Source organism: Protopterus annectens, chromosome 3.part1 (assembly GCF_019279795.1).
Source record: "Protopterus annectens isolate FY-2018-M chromosome 3.part1, PAN1.0, whole genome shotgun sequence".
Classification (NCBI taxonomy): Eukaryota; Metazoa; Chordata; order Ceratodontiformes; family Protopteridae; genus Protopterus; species Protopterus annectens.
The window spans coordinates 858,205,852-858,227,885 of NC_056732.1; positions in this window are offsets into that span (position 1 = coordinate 858,205,852).

Here is a 22,034-nt window from a genome sequence, read left to right on the forward strand (position 1 = left end):
TTATAAGATCCATGATGATGTGCTCCATAGCCTTGCAGACCAGGCTAGTCAGTCTTATAGGGAGATAGTTCTCAGGTTCTGTTGTGGCACCACCTTTGTGTAGCGGGATGACTGTAGCTGTATGCCATTCTTTGGGCACATAGCATGTGGTAAGGCTGAGTTTGAACAGTGAATTTAGGTGAGGGTTTAGTTAATTTTGGAGCTCATGTAAGATGCAGCCTGGGATACCATCCGGTCCCATTGATGCTGTGTTTTTAGCTTTGGAGAGGGCTGTTTTTAACCTGCTTGACTGTGATGTCTGGGGATCTGCATTCTTCTGGGATGGACACGGGCCCTTTTGGGGGTGAGGGGGGTAAAGTTTGCACTGAACCTGTCCGCCAGGATGTTGGCAATGTCAGTTGGTTCAGTGTATTTTTTGCCATTTTGCACTAGCTCAGAGCATATCTGAGAGTTTCCACCTAGATTCTTGACATAGCTAAAGAAGGCTTTGTGATTATCTTTAGAGTCTTTGGCAATTTTTCTTTCGAAACTGGCCTTGGATGATTTTATGAGGGATCATAGTTTCTTGCTGATATTGATCAGTGATGCCTTTCCTTACTGGGATTTTGCTCTATCATGTTATAGTTTCCTCCTTCTGTTGTATAGTTTATTTATGGCCGGGGATCACCAGACTGGCTTCCTCTTTTTTGAGGAGTGAGTCTTGGTTTTACTTGGGATGGATCGATCCATGCATTCCTGTAGGTGCTCATAGAATGCATTTGTAAAGGATTCTGTTGTTTGGGCAGCATTAACCTTTAGCAAGGGGACTTGGAAGCTTTCCACCTCGGTCTTGAGAAGTCAGAAGTTGGCTTTTGAAAAGTTTTTCACAGTGGTTTTCTTGACTGGGGGTGGGGTCAGGATGTAGATGTCCAGTGTGATCAGTTTATAATCTGATCTTACCAGCGAGGGGTTTACATCTGGTGTGGAGCACTGATCCCCCACGTTGGTGATGATCAGGTCCAATATGTTATCACCTCTTGTGGGCATGGTGACCAGCTGTTCCAGAGCATTTGAATTTATAAACTCTAGGAAGCATTGGGCAAAGGAGTTTGTACTTGAGTAGTTATCCCAGTCAATGTCTGGGTAGTTTAAATCTCCCAATATCATGTTGTTTGGTAGGACCTTTATATTTCCAATGTTCTCAGGAATGCTGAGTAGGGATCCTGAGACAAGGTAGGTGATCTGCAGCAAGCTATGATCTGAAAAGCAGCTTTGCCCACTGTTAGCTGTACATGGATGGTCTCTGAGGCCATGTTGGTCTTTCAATTCCTTTTACCTTGTTTCCCAATTCTCTATTAAACTTTTTTGGGTCACCAATAAATCGCTTATTTTCTGCTTTTCATTTATATTTTTCTCTGTATGTTCTAGGTTTTTCTACCTGTGCTGAGATTTTTAGTTTGTTGTTTGTGATAGTGCATGATAGATCCTGATCTGTTCTAATACTGCACATTGCTTTTATCATGTGTATCTTTCTTAGTATTTTTGTTGATCTGTTCCTCTTCTATATTCATCTAACAGTGACACTTCTTGTCTTAATTGCTTCGAAGTTTTCTTTATTAAATACTTCCATGATGGTATTCTATTTCTCCCCTTCCTTTCCCTCACTACCCTGTGTTCTTGTGGTAGAATTTTATCTGTTATTAATTTAGCTGCTCAGTAATACATCCTGTTTACTTCTGTTATATTGTGTGAATCTCTATATACAGTCCTAATTGCTGTGTTCATTCATTTTATCAAACTTCTGACTTTTTGAGTTTTATTGACTTTCTGCAGTCTATTTATTTCATTGATTTTAATATGTCTATCTATGTCTATTAAATCAAGCAACTCTTCTCTTAACTCATTTTCTTCTAAACTAAGGACTCATTTTTTTGTTTTCCATTTCCTCTGGACATTCTTTAGAAAGTTCTATAACATCTTCCTGTGGCACATTCTCTTCAATTTCATCCTGTGCCATCCATTGCTCTGTCATATGGGAACTCACTGGCCTATCTCTTCTCAACATTGACTGCCTCAGTTTCCACAGTTTTTTGTTCCTTCCCTTGCTGTCCAGCTTCAAGTGAACATTTATGCTGGTTTCCTGTGGAAGGCTCCAAAATATCTTTATATGGCACCTGACTAATTGCTTCCTATTCCACTGGTTTCCCCTTAATTTGGATATCCATTGCTGTATCCTGTTGTGGTGCTTTATGAATTAGATTTTCTGAAGGTGCTCCATAACCTCAGTTTCTATTTCATTAACTTCTCCATTACTAATCTCCTTTTCTACTTTTCCTCTTTGTCTTCTTATTTTTTGTATTGTAAAGTTTTCCATGTCCAGATTCCTTTGCCTGTATTTCTCTTCAAATATCTGTGGTGCTGTTCTTTTTTATTGGTTAGTTTTGTTTTCTCCTTTGCATAAATATTACACCATATTATATCTTTTTTTCCTTTTCTTGTCCATATTTCTTCTTTAGATGTCTCAAGATCTTCCTGCTTCTCCTTACTTTGGGGACTCAGTCCACCATGCTGTGATGTAACCTGATTTAGACCTTCTACACCACATCCTTCACTTCGCAGGTACTCCATAACTTCAACTTCTATTTTTTAACTTCTACTTTACTAATCTTCTTTTCTATATTTCCTCTTTGTGATATTTTTTTATTACAAAATTGTCCATATCTGGATGCCTTTGCCTGTATTTCTCTTTGAATATCTTTGGGGCTGACTCCTTTATATTAATTAATTTGGCTTTCTCCTTTGCAAAAATATTGCATCATATCAAATCTCTCTTTCCCATGTTCATATTTATTTTTTATACTTTTCAAAAATCTCTAGGTTTTGTTGTTTATATTTTCTCATTTCCTCAGAGGCTTGCTTCTTTTTCCAAACAGATCAAAGTTTCTTGATCTATATACTGTTTTTCACAAATCTATTGTATTAATGAATACAGATTTTTATTTGAAGCTTCTGGCAGTTTTTCTTGTGAAAGTATTTTTCTTTCCTCCAATCTCTCTCTTAATCATTTTGTATATCTTGTATCTGGAAATTTTGGGTTTTTTGCATAACAGTAACAATACATAATTTCTTTCTTATTTTCAATAATCCACTTTATCGTCGTTATGGCTCTTCTTTGGCCTATCAGCTTTTGTGATTTTTGTGGACTACTACTTCCTTCTACAATAGATGAGGCATCCTCCCCTTGAGCCTGGCCTGACCTCACTGTAGGAATATTTCTATATTTTGAGGATTCTACGCTGTCATCTTTTCCAGTCCTAGCACCAGTGTACCCACCAGTGGGCACTTTTTTATCCTTGGTCTTGTACACCTAACTATCTTTTTTTAATTTCTAACCAACTTCTTTCCATGATATATGCTATATAAATACAGTATATATATATATATATATATATATATATATATATATATATATATATATATATATATATATATATATATATATATATATATATATATATATATATATATCAGTGTCATCTTGGTGAGATTTTGTGAAAACAGAGTCCACCTCGTGAAGGTAGTCACCAAGACTTGAGGATGAATTCAATATCAGCAATACTACCTATTGTTTTCTGACTTATCATCTCTCCATTCTGACCCCAACTACATTTCTGTATAACTGTACTAGTGTCCTATTGAGCTGTCACAGCACTAATGTCTTATACCACTCCATGGTACATATGTTCCTGAAAATATTTACTTGTTTTACTTTTGGACAGGACGTTCATGCCATGTGTGTGTTGGGCCTGCAGCATTTCTTAGTCTGCTGGTCTGTGAACTTCTCTATTAATTGATGCTCTTGTAGCCCATGACAGGATGTGTACACCTGTTGGTTACTCATGCCAGTCATTATGTGCGCATATATGATAGACCTGCACTAATTTGTTTCAGCTTTTATCACATCTCTACATTTTATGATGACTTGCCTGTCTGCTGTCCTGCTGCCCTGCTCTCAACATTTCCACTTCATCCTATCCCAGCCGCACCATGGGGTATGTTATCACTGCCTACTACCCTGCCTTATAATACTGATGGCCTGTAATGCTGCACACATCTTCTGCATTTTGCTACCTATAATATGCATAAGCATACCATGTCAAATGTACTGGGGTCACTGTGTCTCAAAGCTTGTCTTGCAGTCATGCACATAAGCTACAGGATGGTTTCCCAATAAGTTGTGTATGTGCCATGCCCTTGTGCTGTGTTCCCTACAATTATGAGTTCCCCCACCCCACTCCACCTGGGTATGAACCTTCATACCCTTTTGCTGTGTTGACTGGCATTTTAACCCCCTCCCCAGCTGGACATGTAACCACTTGCCCTTGTGCTGTGTTCCTTAGCAAGATGTCCTCTCAACAGGCTAGACATTCAGATGTGTAGCCCTTGTTCAATGTTATCTTACCCATATCTGCTCATTTGTCTCTGTAACTTTTACTGCCATCTGCCAAGGGTACTCAGTACAGTGCAGAGGTACATTACCAGATGCTTTGTCTTTCTTTACTATGCCTATACCTCATTTCTGTATCATCTTCTGTAAATTTCTGGTTGTTGGTTTACTCATCTTAATGTAGTCTTCCACAATATGGTGACTGTGCTCTTTTTCATGCTAAAATGGGTCTCATATTTGCAGTTAGAAAAAGGAGAGCATTTAGTGTAACTGTCTCTGAACTGCTACCTTTGTATTTTCAAGCAGTGTGGACTTGTTTGCCCCTGACTTTTCTAGGGCAAATGGGATGTGCACACACAATACTTGCCTACTGAGCATGCAGAGTCCACATTACTATAACTCTGCACTAGGGATACATTTGAATGTGCACCATCTGCACCAGGGATACATTTGGAAGTGCTCCTTTACTGCCCAGTGATGTATATCATCTGACATCCAAAACATGAGGCCCTGTACATGTGGCTAACACTTTGCTCATGATGAATGTAAGTGCAGTGGTTGTTGTCTTTTTGGGCACTGCTTTCAGTAGGGCTCATGTCTGGTGCAGTCAGGATACCAAAATAGTTCTATATCTGCATAAAGACTACTTGGACACCTGTTGGGCCATTCAAATGTGACCAGCTATATAAAGTGAATGCCTTTACCAGCTCATTAGGGCAATTTGTCACAACACTGGTATTGCCTGCTCTGGTAACTTCTGCAAGTGTTGCTATAGTGACAATCAGTGGTACAAACCTAACTTAATCTTCAAGTGGGTAGCAGAAGTTGAGAAGAGTGTGACAATCCTTTATTGTATATCTTTTTTCCTTGCCTTCTTCTGACAGAATGTATTGAATTCTTGCTTCTCTTTTTTTTTATAACCATAGAGGAACAATTCCTCACAGTTGCTCTTGGTTTGGCTACTTCACCTGAGAGATACAGAGAATCTGCTGCATCTAAAGCAATCCACTGCTGAACTAGTGAGTATAAGTATCATTTTGCACTTCTGAATCAGCAATTTTAAATTAAGAGGGTTTTCTGGCTGCACTCTTGTGGCAGAAGACTGCTGTAACAAACCAATCTGAATTGGGGGTTGCTGACTAAAATCCTATTGTGTGTTTTTCTGATTGGTCTGTAGGTTTCTGATTCTAGTGTTTGCATGACTTTGTGCTCAGCTGCTGTTGGTTTAGCTACTTTGCCTGAGACTTACAGAGAATCTTTCACATCTAAAGCCATCCGCTGCTAAAATAATGAAAATAAGTATAATTTTGCACTTCTATTGATTATTTATTTTGTGTTTCGTAAGAATCCTGCATTAATTGTTGCATTTCTTGCACTTTAAGTTTCAAAGCTCAGCTGTTTCCTCTGCAGCTGCAGTGCTTAATTACATGGTGTCTGTTTTACGGGACAGTAGTATCCAGATTGTGAAGTTTCTCTGCACATGAGCTCTAATACCAGCATTTTAACATTAAGAAGGTTTTCTGACTGCACTCTTGTGGCAGAAGTGTGCTGTACAAAAACTATCAGAGTTGGGGACTGCTGGTTAAAAGCTAATTGTGTGTTTTCTGATTGATCTGTAGGCCTCGTTGTTGTAAAACTTGTTTTTCTGACTAAATAAGCCCAGTGTTTGCACTAAGCTAATCTCCACACAGCAGCGATCAGCAATATCCTGTATAGATGCAAAAGCTATCAAGTTAAAATTTCCCTTAGAATAACTATCTCTGCAGCCCAGTCCTCCTGCTGCTCTAGGACCATCCGGGTTGCGCACAGACCAGAATTACCTTGTAGGATAGCTGCAGTTCACATTAAGTATGTCACCCATTCTTCATCCATCTGCTATCATCCCAGTCCAGTAAACCTCCCTACTTTTCTGCTTGGTTAAACTCATATTAAAAAAAACTGAAACCAAGGATAGGCACTTTCTTGTTTTCTCTGTGGCTATCCTGGTGGACATGGGCAGCCTGAGGCAATGTAGCAATTGTCTCACGAATACTGACAACCACTTAATTCTGAAACAATCACAGTATGTGAAAGATTTAGTTAGACTATGAACATTGAGACACAATTCTCACATACTGACAAATCAAATGGCAATCAGGTGGTCAGTGCATGCACATCATTTCCTTCACTAAATATGGTCTTGACATACAAACCCACGCATGTGGATGAACTCACAAATAACTTACCAAAACCTCAGAGGCCTCCCATATGCTGCTGGCAGAAACCACAAGCAAACAAAACCAAGTCAGCACCAACCTCTACACATAAAAGTATACATCACAGTGTCTCCACAAGCAGTCCCCTAAGGCAAAACACCACACATTCAAATGTCATGGTCACAGGAGACTCCATTGTGAGACACACGGACACCCCACTCACCAGGTTAGATAAAGAGAGGGTTACATTCAGTTGCCTGTCAGGGGGCAGCGTTCACCAGATCACAGGCACACACAAATCATTCACCCACAAGTACCAGTATGACTCAGTCATAGTCCATGTGGATGTGAATGACCTGAGACATACCTCCCTCAACTATATGAAGAGAGACATGATGGACTTCTCGAATAAGTGTCACAGGTTGGTATGGGCATCACATTCCACAGTATTCTACCCTCCTCAAGTATGATACCAGAATACAAACAGAACATGAGTGACTGAATTCAATAATTGGCTTAGCTACTAATGTTGTTCCAAGGAGATCCAGTATTTGTAAGCCTGACATGACATGATTGACAGATATCACTGTTTTGCTAGAGATAGTCTTCAGCTGTCACTGTTAGGCTTTCAAATACTGGCGAAGGCATCAGTCATCCCCCATAGTGCCTTCCTAGGCAGTGCCAAACCAATTGACCTACCAACATAACAGATTCTTTTAATGCCAAGCTGAAGGTATTATTGTTCGATGCTAAGAGTCTTAACAAGAAACTGCAATCCTTGCAGGCTGTCCCCATCCTGGAGAATGCTGACATCTGTGCAGTTACAGAGATGTGGATTAAGGCTGTGGAAAGCACACAGGCAGTGCAAGGCTACAATGCTTATCACACTTTCAGACCACCCTCTGAAAAAAAATGAAAGAGGAGGTGTTTCCATTTACATAAAAAAAAAAAAAACAATGACACTTCTGGATTGTTCAATCAGGATCACTTGCTTGTGCTACTCTATGTCCAGTTGACCATAGACAAATCCCCCTCCATATCAGTCCTCCATACAGGTCCCCAGCCATGAATCATGAAAACCACTCTGCATACCTGAATTTACTACAATCATTTATCATTCATCTCAATACACTATTCATTGGCAATTTTAACTATTCCTCCATAAACTGGGAAACATGTGCGATCAATAACATGCAGGCTCAGAGATTCCTGGACTTTGTAAATGCAAATGCTCCAGAACAGATGGTCTGCATTTCCACTAGGGGCTCAAATACCCTTGAGATAGTACTCACAAATATGGGGGAGCATTGCGCCTCCCAGCATAATGTTCTCATTGGTAAGACTGGATCACAAATCAGTCTTCTTTGAAATAAATGTAATGATAGAACCCCCATCAAACCCCAGAACCCTAAATAATTTCTCCAAGGTAAATTACTTTTTATTCAGTGATAGAAGAGGTAATTTTAAAGCTCACCCTAGCTACAAAAACAAGGAGGTCTATGCAGAAGTATACACAAATGTCCTGTACTACCACTTAAACAACTGCATAAAAATGGCAGGACCTGAGCAAATTAAACCCAGGTCTAGCTGGAAAAACAAGCCACACTGGTGGACCCCTGGAATAAGTACACATTACAACAGAAGGAAAAAATTCCTGTCTAGAAGTAAGTGGGAGGATACACAATAAAGAAAAAGCATCCCTTCTTATTCTCAACAGGAATGTCAGGAAACTAGTCAAGTTTTTAAAAGCTAAATATGGGACTAAAATAGCATCCCAAGCAAAGGATAACCACAAAGAATTGTTTACTTATGTCCAAAATCCTAAGGAAACACTCTGCAATGTGCTGAGTTGGCTGTAGATCGCACTAAGTATGCTCAGCCAGAAGAAATAGCAAAGCTGCTGGCCGATAAATTCAGCTGAAATTTCACCTAATCACCTCTGGTCAATCTCCATAAAGTACCCCCTAGAATTCCTTTGCCTGTTATAAACAAAAGAGCAGAGCACCACTCCACTGTCTAAAGCTTAGAACACACCAACAATGGGCCCTGATGGAATCCCAGGGTACTTATTAAATAGCTTGAAACATGACCTAGCAAACACACTAAGATCACTATTTAACCACAGTCTCCAGACAGGCTTTGCCCCAGTGGAGTGGATGACAGCAACAGCCATCCCTCTACCCAGGAAACTAACAACCCATAAGTCTGACTAGCCAGATATGCAAGGCTATGTAAAGGTTAATCATGGATCTGATTAACAACGACATAGGAAATCTCTAGACCCAACCAAGTTGAGCTTCGTCAAGTGCAGGTCCTGCCTATTCTATCTGGTGGACTTCTTTGAGAATGTCATCAAGGCCTTGCATGAGGGTAGGATAATGCATACCTGGCCAAAGCATTTGACACAGCATCCCACTTGGGAATTATAATAAACTCACAAAATTGGGCATAAACCTCTACATCTCCATGGCCCATGGATAGGACACATGTAGTTAGAGTGGGGAAATTCGCATCCAGCAAGAGGCCAGTCACCAGTGGAGTACAACAGGGCTCAGTGCTGGGCCTTCTCCTGTTTGGGATATAGATCTCAGATGTCAAGGCAAATGTAGATGGCCTTTGAATGACCAAGTTTGCTGATGACTGCAAGCTTGGGGTAGTCACTGACTCCCCAAACAATATTGATATCCTACAGAAAGGCCTGACGCAGACTAATGATTGGCATCAGACCCATGGCCTTGAACTAAATGTGAAGAAATGCATACTTATACCCATTGGGAAATACAATGACAATTATAACTTTGATGGCACTACCCTAAAAGTGGACCCAGTGGTGAGAGATCTGGGTACTCAGAGAGACAGTAATCTGAACTTTGACCACCATGTGTCCACGATGGTAAGGAAATACTTCTTTGTGGCTCAGCTTATATGAAAGAGCATAGCATTCAGATTTAAGGATGTCATAGTGCCACTGCACTTGGTTCTCATCAGATCAATAATCAAGTACTTCGGCATTTACCTTACCAGGCAACTGCAACAGTTGGAGCATCCTCAGAGGATTCTCACCAAAAAATACAGGGTATAACCAGCATGCCATATGAGGACCAATTAAAAGCCCAATCACAGTAAAACTGTCTAGACTTGTAACGCGTCTTGAGCCGTTACCCTAGTAATCTCCTATGAAACTAAGAACCTATGGCAGAATTCAAGAGGGAAGTCTGTCTTAGGAGGGCTGACAGAATCTTCCTGTGGCAAGGTATGTATGCAATGTCCATAACTGGACTGGGCTATTGCATTTCTGTCTGTAGCTTACATATGCAACTATGTGCGCTATCTTTTTATTTTATTTTCTTTTTCTTTTTCTTTTACTGTGTTTTTTTTACATTCTTCTTCAGTTCCAGCAGTGGTATATTTTAATGACATATACATATATACGTGTGTGTGTGTGTGTGTGTGTGTGTGTGTGTGTGTGTGTGTGTGTGTGTGTGTGTGTGTGTGTGTGTGTGTGTGTGTGTGTGTGTGTGTGTGTGTGTGTGTGTGCGCGCGTGTGCATGTATAATATGAGCATCTATCCAACAAATAAAAATAAAAAATAATTACCCCATCTTTGCTACACTTGTGCACATGCCTATTTTTGCTATTCCTAATTTCCTATCATTCCTATAACCTCATCTCCTCCTCATGTATAATAATGAACAGTGTAGGCACTTTACATTGCTGCCCTTCTACGGCCTGTCCCCATTGCCTCAGATGTTGCTATGCAGTGCTTTGCTGGCTGGACATGCCACTATACTGTTCAGTTCATGTTGGTCATGCAACTAAAAGCAGCATGGCCCTTCACCATGATTCAGTATTGTGAATGCTGCCAGTAGCAAGGCTGCACACATTTACTATGCAACCTTCTTCTCAGGTTCAAATCATTGTCTGTTATCATACTTTGTTAACGAGCATCAGGCCATGCTTGTACTACTGGAAACGTTATATTTAGTATCGTGCAGTGATTCTAAAAACACTTACTGTGGTAAACAGTGTGTAAGATAATAAAATATGCCACTCTCCTAAGGCATGATTAATTTATATTGCTAGCTATTAATGGGTAAAGCCTACTGTGATTTAAAAAACAGGAAAATAAATTTAGAACTTCAAAGCTATCAACACTGAATGTATTAAATAAACCTGTCTTGCAAAGTAACTATCATTTCAATGATCTAGTACATGAAAATGTCAGCCCAAATGAAAGAAGTAGAGAGTTTAGTGGAAGGTTAGAATATAGAGAATAAAGAACAATGTTGAGAAGTTATATTTAAAGTTGATCAATTTCAAAGGATAATAGGATCATAGGAAGTTACTAGGCTATTGGCCTTGAGGCCCTTAGAAGCCTACATGGGTTAAATGATGTCACTTTCATTAGCAATGTACTTGGACTAAGGCTTTTTTACAAATTCATTAATGAACAGTAACGTCATAATTGATGTACTCATTTGATAATGCAGACCTTTCTGTGAAGGATTCTGAGGAAGCACAGTTGAATAAGAAAGCTAAAAGAAATGTATTTTTAGTCTGAGTTCATCTCTAATTTAATACAGCAAGTTTTAGATAAAAAGCCAGATTTTGTGTGTTTGATTATGTACTTATTTGTTTGTTTGTTTATTAATTAATGTATTTATTCATTCATTTATTTTTCTTGCTAATATTCATTACTTATAGCAGCACTTGGCCTGTTAGCCACAGTTCCTATCTGTAAAGTTACAATCATCAGTACCACATTACTGTAATGCTATGGAACTAAAGAAACAAACACATAAACACACGAAAACATAATCGCAGGCTCTAAATAAAAATCTGCCTAAGCAGCAAAGACCTCCAAAGCAGACACCCAAGCAACCGCTGCCCCAAAACAAAACACGTGCAACACATAGCTCACAAAGCCAGTGTGCCGAATAGTCACAGCCCTTAAGGCTAAACAACACACCTGATACACTTGTAATAGGTGACTCTGTCGTCAGGCACACTGACGTCCCGCTCACCAGGCTGAACAAGGAGAAGGTCACGGTGAGCTGCTCTCAGGCACTAGGATCCGCCACATAACACAAGCACTCAGGTCACTCCAAGGCAAGTACAAATATGACTCAGTCATTGTCCATGCTGGTGTGAATGACCTGAGACGTACCTCCCTGGACTACATGAAAAGAGACATAGAGGAGCTCTATGAGCATGTAGCCCAGGCCGGTATGACCCTGACCTTGAGTAGCATCTTACCCTCACCAAGAATGATGCCACAATATGAAGACAAGATGATCAATTTCAACAATTGGCTTAAGTATTGGTGTAATTCAAAAGGGATCCAATGCCTATCTGCCTGGGATGACATGCTCGACAAGCCACAATGCTTCGCTAGGGACGGCTTGCACCTGTCACCCCTGGGCTTTCGGATATTGGCAAAGTCTCTTGCCACCCCCATAGTGCCTTTTTTAGGCAAGGCTCAAAAGACAAACCTACTTCCATAGGTATCACAACGGACAAGAAACTAGGAGTAATGCTACTCAATGCCAGAAATCTAAACCTCAAGATGCACGCACTCAAAACTCTCCTTAGCATGGAGAATATCGATATCTGTGCAGTAACAGAAACCTGGTTCAAGGCTCCTGAGAGCACCCCAGCACTACCAGGTTATACCTCATACCATGTTTTTCGGCCCCAAAACTTGGACCGAACCACAAAAGGAGGGGGAGTATCAATATTCATCAAAGATACCCACACCTCCAGGTTGGTGGCACAACACGAAGCATCAGAGACTATCCATGTGCAACTAACAGTGGGTAAAACCGCCTTCCAGTTTATAGCCTGCTACAGACCACCCTCCCAAACCCAGGAACCCCACTCGGCCTTCCTGAAAACACTGGAAAATATTAAGTTCTCTCCAAACACCATTATATTGGGTGACTTCAACTACCCTAACATAGACTGGGAGCATTACTCTAGCTCCAACACCCTAGCCCAAAGGTTCCTAGAATTTATAAACTCAAATGCTATGGAACAACTTGTTGCCACTCCCACAAGAGGGGAAAACATACTGGACCTGATCATCACAAACATGGGGACTGTATGCTCCAGACCAGAAGTGTATCCCTCACTGTTAAGATCAGACCATAAACTAATCTCACTAGATATTCACATCCTGAACCCAGCCCCTGCCCTGAAAACCACAGTGAAAAACTTCTCTAAAGCAAATTTCACACTGCTCAAAACCAAGGTGGAATCCTTCAAAGCCACCAGGCCTGTGGAAAATACGGTCCAGACCACGGAATCCTTTATAAACGCATTCCATGAACACCTTCAGAAATGCATGGATCATTCAATCCCAAATAAAACCAAGACCCAATCCTCCAAAGTTAGGATTCCTGTCCGGTGGACCCCAGCCATAAACAAATTATACAAAAGAAGGAGGAAGCTACTACATGATAGAGCAAAATCCCAAAAAGGGAAGGCATCTCTGATCAGTATTAGCAAAAAACTACAGGCACTCATAAAATCGTCTAAGGCCAGCTTTGAGAGAAAAATTGCACAGGACACTAAGGATAATCACAAGGCTTTCTTTAGTTATGTTAGGAACCTGGGTGGGAATTCCAAGATATGCCCAGAATTAGTCCAAAATGACAAAAAATACACCGAACTCACAGACATTGCCAACATCCTAGCTGACAGCTTCAGTGCAAACTTCTCCCCCCCATCCCCACCCAAAGGGCAAATATCTATCCCAGCAGAGTGCTGCCCCCCTGACATCTAAGATGCTCAGGTAAGAGCCATCCTCTCCAAAGCAAAAAACACACCATCAATGAGACCAGACGGTGTCCTGGGCTGCATCCTACATGAACTCCAAGAAGAACTGAACCCAAACATAAAACTACTGTTCAGTCTCAGCCTTACTACAGGATATGTACCCAAAGAGTGGCGTACAGCAACAGTGGTCCCTCTCCACAAAGGTGGTGCCTCAACGGATCCTGGAAACTATCGCCCCATAAGCTTGACTAGCTTGGTCTGCAAAGCTATGGAAAGGATCATCATAGACCTCATAAATAAAGATATTGGGGACCTACAGACACTGGATCCTACCCAGTTTGGCTTTGTTAAGGGCAGATCCTGCCTCTTAAACCTGGCCGATTTCTTTAAAACAGTCATCAAGGCCATTGACGAGGGGAAGGTAGTCCACACAGCCTACCTGGACCTTGCAAAAGCCTTCGATACAATACCCCACTCGGGCATTATAGATAAGCTCACCAGCTTAAATATAAACCCCTATGTCACTAGATGGGTTGCAAACTGACTCAAGGACAGAACCCACATGGTTAGAATTGCTGGAGCCATGTCAGACTCCAAACCAGTTACAAGTGGCATCCCACAAGGCTCAGTCCTGGGACCTCTCTTGTTCGGTATATATTTCTCGGAGGTACAGGCTAACATGGAAGGACTGTGGCTAACCAAGTTCGCAGATGACTGCAAACTGGGCACCATAATCGACTCTCCAGCCGACACAAGCATCCTACAAAAGGGCCTCATAGAAACAGACAACTGGTGCCAGAGCCATGGCCTCAAGCTAAACACCAAAAAGTGTATAGTCATCCCCTTTGGCAAAAACAAAGTGCCCACAAATTACCACATAGGTGGTAATCCATTAAATATGGAAGAAGTAATTAGGGACCTGGGGACCCAAGTTGATAGCAATCTCTCATTTGACAACCACGTGGCCAAAGTGGTTAGAAAAACATTTTATATAGCCCACCTAATCATGAAGGGATTCACATCTAGATCAGGGGAGGTCATAGTGCCTCTTTACTCATCCCTCATCAGGCCCATAATTGAGTACAATGCCCCTTTTGGGATGTACCTTACCAGCCACCTGCAGCAACTGGAAAGACCCCAAAAGTACCTCACCAAGAGGATCAAAGGGCTCAAACAGATGCCATATGCTGCCAAGTTAAAGAAACTCCAGCTCTACTCAGTGGCATACCGCCTGCTCAGAGGCGATCTGTGCCTGACGTATAAACCCATGTCCAACCTGGAATTAATGGACATGCTGCACCTCAGAAAATCCAAATCCCATCGAGCTACACGCTCGAGAGACTTGAATCTCAGCACTCAAATAAATAGGACATGCTGGAGGGACAGATTCATAACCCAGAGGCTCCCTTCACTCTGGAATAAAATCCCAGTCCAGGTTAGGCAGTGTCCCTCATTGACTCTCTTCAAGAGGAATCTTGATGAGTGGATGGGAGATAGTAGGTTTACCCCGGGTATCACTTCTGTGTCACTGTTAGACAGAGGCACAGTATACTAACCTCGAAAAAGGGCATAGCAAAATTAATTTAAAATGAGTGGTGAAAGCCAAACACACTCTGGCTAGGCTTATAAATGCCCTAGGGCAGATAGCCTAGTATGAACCTATGAACCTATGAACTTCAAGTAAGTCTGCATTGCTTGAATTACTTATAGTAAATGCATATTTGGAGTCTTGTATTTCCATGCTTTTTTTAAGTAACTGCATATTTGGGGTCTTGTATTCCCATACTTTTTTTAACTGGTATTTCAGGGGAAAGAAACTAGTAGTGTTTTGTGGAATCTCTTAACACACTATCCATAACAATACAAAAGAGATGTTTTTGTATGTCAAATGATGAGCACAGCATATTGAAAGATGCATCCCCTGCTTACCCACAAAAAAGCTGCTCAAGGAAGGAAGAAAGATGAGGTTGCCAAGATGCATCAGTTTGTATGCCACAATGAGTTAAGGGCATGAACTACTAATAGTTTGCATCCTGTGACGTTTGGTTTGTTTCCTTCAATATTTACGAGCAAGTGACTCTAAGTGAGTAATGTCCATGGATCACCAGGAAACATTATGCACTTTTGCAGAGTGGGTCTGTTAGTTTATTCATTCATAAATAGAAAGAAGACAATCATGAATACAATTAGAAAAGGTACAAGACACTGTAGATTGTAGTACTGCCTTAGACACATTTGTAAGATCAACAGCCATAGAAAAAGCTGCTACTCATAATCAAAGCGAGTTGGTATAGTGCCTTGTCAATAAGACATGAACAGCAGTCATCCTTCTCATAAACACAGGAGGTACACTACCTAAAAAAACCCTCTAAACACCAGTGAAAGAGAAATGTCAGTGGCACTGCATAAATCATTTTACGTGACATAATTCATTGGGTACCAAAGTCATTTATAGTTTTCAAAGGATTAAATCAAGTGAAGGAAATATTGTCAGCTTGAGAGCATGCTATGGTGTGAAGAATTTGAATAGCATTCAGATTTCTTACATAGGAAAAGCATTACATAAGCAATTATAGCCTTACCTGACTGCTGTAACAGCTTCCTCCTGATGTTGTATATTTGAAATAAAGGAGATGTTCGCCCATTTCCAGTTTGTCTGGCCTTTTGAATCACTGCTTGCATCATAGTTATATAGATCAGTATTAGACTAACTGTTCTTGTGGTCCATTTTAAGCTTAGCCAGTTACTGCACATGTGACTCAAAGCCTGCAGCTTGTGTCTGTAAAGTAAACATCTTAACCATTATGCCAGCCTCCCATCCCAGAGCAACACAGCATAAGACAAAGCAATAATAGACAACAGACACGATTCACCTTCTCTTAGGACATTGCTAAATATCAGGGAAAGAAGGCAATCTCTTGATATTAGTTGTCCATGTTTTGTGTTGGAAAAAAGGCTTAAGCTGAATAAGGATTTTGCAGTTTGCAGCTATTATAACTCTTGCTGACAGCAAGAAAGTATTTCTCTATCTCTCTCTTTCTCTTTTAGAATGTTTAAACAGTCAACATTAAACATACCTCTCAACTTCTTAGGACAAGAAATATGGACAACTCCTAAAATAATAGGGGGACAAAGGCACAGAAAAAGGGAGAGATTTTAAACATTGCTCTTATAACCTTAGAAATTTGCTAAAACAACAGGCTTTATTTTAGCATGTGTGATAATGTGAGCTATTGACAGCTATGCCAGGAGAAGTAGAGCAGTGGATGTATAACCTATGCCAGCATAGCTAGCTGGAATTTTGTAAAGAATTATATGTCATTTGTATATCAAACTGATTTGTACAGATGCTTGTGTTGACAATGTATTTGTAAAGCTGCTTGTGTTAAAGATGCACCAACATTGTGTCCTGCTGGACAGAAAAGAAATATATATTTATACTGTTGTATATATGTTACAGAGGATACTGGAAGAGAAGAGGTTAATGTTAATCTACCTAACGCTGAAAAATAGTAATAAATTAAATTATTTAATTTAGGCCATAAACATTGTATCTTACATTTCTAACTGCAGCCAGAGATGAAATGTCTCTACCAGGGAATGGTTTATTAGCTCCTGTAGGATGAGTGGAAGGGCTTTATTGTTTTATGACTTCCAGAAGCTGCAAGAGATTTAGCAAAGTTTTATGTGTCTGTATTATTGACACATATGTGCTAAATCCTGGCAGCTTTTAGCCAAGGGGGTAGTATAATAACCAGAAGTCATATGACTAGATGTGTGTGATGTCATTCTGTAAGCCAGCTCTGAAATGATATTTTAATACTAGATGAGACTGAAGTCTCAGGGCACTCTGTTTTTGAAACCTGACAAAGAAGAATCCCTCACCTGCTTCATCTTGCCTTGCTGTAGTAAGGGACCAGGGAATAGTAATTCTATAGATCAGTTAGGAAAATATAGTGATATATTGATTACTGCCCCAGAGGGAGGTGTCACATATTGGTGAGCAGTGTTGTGGATATTAATTGAACTTCTGTAGCCTGTAGGCAGTTGTTAGTGAAGGTGTGTATTTTCTCAGTAGCCACAAGGTAAACCTACAGAGTTTCATTATCACAACAGTTTTATTTATTTATGTATTTATTTATTTATTGATTTATGATTTGTTAGATTAATTCAGTTAGAGAAAGCAGGCAAAGCTGTCAGCAGAGGGTCATTGCAAGTTGACAAAGAACCAGTTGGCCAAGGTGTTCAAAGCCAAAGGACTGGTGCATGCCTTCTCGACTAAAGAGGAAATGATTTCAGCCTTAATCACAGCTCACAGCAACAACCTGTTGAATAACCAGTCTGGTAAGGAGAATTTGCAAACCTCAGAAACAGGACAGCTCACCTTTAACTCAGAGGATTTAAAAACCCATCTGGAGTTAAAGAGACTTGAAATGGAAGCCAAATATTTGGAATTAGAATCAGCAAAGAGAGGTTGAAGAAAATGAGAAGCAGTGCCATCTCTCCTTTTCTAAACAACCCACAACTTACCTATTACCCTCACTCATCTATGGTTCCCCTCTGCTTACCAACATTCCACACCCTTCAAAATCCAAACTTGACACATGGTACAACAAAATTGCTAAATTCATAAAAATTCTAAATACTCCACTCATCCTGCACAGCTCTTAAGTCACTGAAACTACCAAACTGTCTCTCCTATTTACAACTAATCGTCACTCACAAAATGTTCTTTAACCCTCTAGATTGTCTTGCTCTGAGTACTATATTTATCAACTACCACCCAAACAGGACCCTTAGATCAGGGGGATCAAAAACTGCCACAGGTTTACAAACCTAATCTCCCACCTGGTGAACTTCTTTACTCTTCATCAATAACCAAAGACTGGAATGATCTGCCTCTAACAATTAGAACAACCCAAAACCCTACATCTTTTAAAACCTCCCTTCACAAACAACTATCTTCAAGCTGGACGTGCACCTCACTAAGCCACCCCACTAAATTACACATGCTATACCACTTCTTAACTACTCTATTTCATGCAGTCATAAAATATTAGTCTAAAAAGAGATCATAGAGAAATCTTTCTATGTAATTCTTTACTTGATACTTTGACTGTACAAACTATACTATTCTTATGTTTTTTACTATGTATTCTGTACAAATCTTTACCTCAATATCCAAGCATGTACAGATTATACTATTCTTAATTTTTTTGCTATGTATTTTGTATAAATGTAGTATATGCAACTCAAAGCTTGTAATTTAAAATGTTGATTTTTGTATTGTGGAGCTTTTCTCCCTGGGCTGTCACTGAAAATGGGTTCTCTATGGCTCAGTGGACTTTCCGGTTAAACAAAAGGCAAACAGTTGATAAATTAATAAAATAAACATGAGAGGGAGATGCTGACAATTGTGAGGGTCATGGAGGTAATGGGAAAGGAAATAACTGAACCCTAGAAGCTATAAAGGTCAGTAAATTTCTTCCACAATGTACAGAAGGGTGATCATTTTGATAGTTTTATTCATATGTTCGAAAGGGATATTTTTGAAATGATATGTAAACACTGTAATGTTGACTGAGTGCCGTTCCTGATCCCCTTACTCCATGGTAGAGAGCTAACTGTTGTTTCTGAATTATCTAATACTGATTGCTTAAATTATTATACTGTTAAAAATTGTTTATTAGAGTGTTTTAAGTTAACACCTGAAGCTTATAGAAAATGGTTTTGTGACCATAGGTGCGAGGCAGATGAAAGTATGTGTGAATATATTGCTGAACTAAACACTTACTTTCATTGGTGGGTGAGTGGGTGTCAGGTCACTACTGTTGATGAGGTAGCAGATCTCCTGGTGATGGAACAAGTTTTTAGCACTTTGCCTGAGGATAGGAGAATCTGGTTGGCATACTAGGAGTGTAACTGCAGATGAGCTAGGGGGAAAAAGGGGATATCTACTTAGTAAACAGGGCATCACTGCACAGGAAGAGATACCCAGTGCTGTACATGGATATAAATAAATCCTTTGTGGGCAGCCTAAACCACCCAAACAAAGTCGACCAGTAACAGGGGAAGCCACTAGTTCAGGTACATGGTCAGGAACAAGGGCTAGAGAATTTAAATGTGACAAGTGGGGCCATGTATCATATAGATGTCCACAGAAGCAAGGTGGGTAACAAAAGGTGAGGTAGCCAGCAAGTGGGAACAACATTATGCCAGTGATAAGTTGTCTGGAGAAAACAGGGGTGCACAACTATCACCAGAGTTTATATTGTATCTCAGTGGATGGAAAACAGGCCATGCTAAGAGAGATACAGCTTCTGACATATCCATTGTGAAACCTGCAGTGGTTAAAGAGGAGCAGTACTTGTTTGGGTAGTCCACTCCAGTCAGAGCTTTAGGAGGCACACTATTCCAAATGCCTCTGGCCAGGGTTCACCTTGACTGGGAGAGTGGAAAAGGAAGCAAACAAGTAGGGGTGTTTGAGGATATCCCTGCAGATGTCTTTATAGGGCATGATTTTGATAATGCATTATCTTGTGTGCATGCAATTACACCAAGTTAGGCCTGGAGACAGGCATGTGGGTCTAATAGCCTGGGGAGACCTCAGCAGGCCCTACACCTGAAGTCAGGGCTGGTGAGGTGGCTATTTCAGTGTGGGAGCTACCCTGTAGCAGTGAGCCTGAAGGTGAGCCACAGCTGCCGGTAGGTACTGATGGTCCCCTAAACAGAGTCACTGCAAGGGCAGAGGTGAGTGGTAGTACCCAGGCTGACAGTGAGGCATCACTGTCAGAGTATACCAGGCTTCTTGTGGAAAGGGAGCTGGGAATGGTCACAAAAACAGAATTGAGACAGGCTCAGCTCTCGGACGCTACAATAAGAGGCTTGAGGGAGGTAGGTAGGGAGGCACCTGATCCTCAAGAAAAAGGGGAGCCTGTGTGCTGGAACAAAGGGTCACTGTATAGAGAGTGGAACCCTGAGGGAGATCTAGAGGGTGAGGTAATGCAACAATTGGTAGTGCCCAGAGCCTTCCATCTGGCAATTTAGCCATAGCCCATGACATTCCTTTTGCAGGTCATATGGGCATAAAGCATACCAAGAGATGCATTTTGTAGAACTTTTATTGGCTTGGCATTACAAAAGATGTAGCAGGGTACTGCAGGATCTGTGACCAGTGCCAAAAAGTAGGTAAGGCAGGAGACAAGGTCACGGCTCTTTTGATGCCTTTGCCTGTAACTGCAGAACCATTTCTGAGGGTAGCTCTGGATATTGTGGGGCCTCTGAGTATCCCAGGTACCACAGGGAAGATGTATATCCTGGTGGTAGTAGATTATGCTACAAGATACCCTGAGGCAGTGCCTTTGTCCTCCATTGAGGCAGAGAAGTTGGCAAATGCTTTATTAGAGATTTCCAGCAAAGTAGGTTCCTGAGAGAAACATTGACTGACAGAGGTGCCAGTTTTATGTCAGACCTGCTGGCTTGTCTGTGGGAGCAATGTGGGCTGAAGCACCTGAAGACCATCCCCTTCCATCCCCAGACTGGTGGTCTTGTGGAGAGGTTCAATTCTATATTAAATACCATGCTACTGGCATTTGCAGACCAGTTTAAGGGAGAGCAGGACAAGTATTTACCTCATCTGCTGTTTGCATACAGAGGGGTACCCCAAGGATCCACAGGTTTTTCACCCTTTGGATTTCTGTATGAGAATAGGGTGAGGGAGCATTTAGATTTGATTTGTGATAAGTGGGAGGGTGAGTGTGAATCCCACAAGGTGTCTTTTATGGCATATGTCCTAAACCTCAGGACAAGGCTTAGGGAACTCATGGGCTTGGCCCAAGAGAACCTGGAAAGAGCCCAACAGCAGAAAAAGGTCTGGTATGACAGGAATGCTCAAGACCTAAAGTATGCTATGGGACAGCAAGTTATGGTTCTCATTTCTGTCAGACACACTAAGCTGCAGGCAGCTTGGAAGAACCTTTTCAATGTGGTAAGGAAGGTTGGTGATGTTAACTATATGGTAGAACTGCTATGGAGGAGGCAGGGGCACATATTGTACCATGTTAACATGATGTAGCCTTACCATGATAGGGATGCACTTGTACTGAGTATTTGCAGTGGATGGCAGGAGGAGTCTGAGGGGGTTCTGGTAGCAGACTTTTTCACTGACGCTCGGAATGACACCTCAGTGGAAAGGATAGCAATGTCCCAGAGGCTATCCCCTACCCAGGTTCAAGAAATCTGACCAGTGTTACAGAAGTTTGGGGGCACATGGAGACAGGACCCCAAAGACTTATCAAGCAGTCCCCTTGACAGGGTGCCTGAGTGAATCAGACAGACCCTGAGGGAGGAGATACAGGGAATGTTGTAACTGGGGGTAATCCAGGAGCACAGCAGTCCCTGGGCCTCCTCATTGGTGATGGTACCAAAAAAAAATGGTAGCACCAGGTTCAGTGTGGACTACAGAAAACTAAATAGTCACACAGAGTCTGATGTTTACCCCATGCCTAGGAAAGATGAAGCCTTATAGCAGCTGTGTGGGGCTAAGTATCTGACCACTATTGATCTGACCAAGGGCTACTGGCAGGTGCCCTTGACTCCTACCACTAGAGAAAGGTCAGCCTTTCTAACTCCTTTTG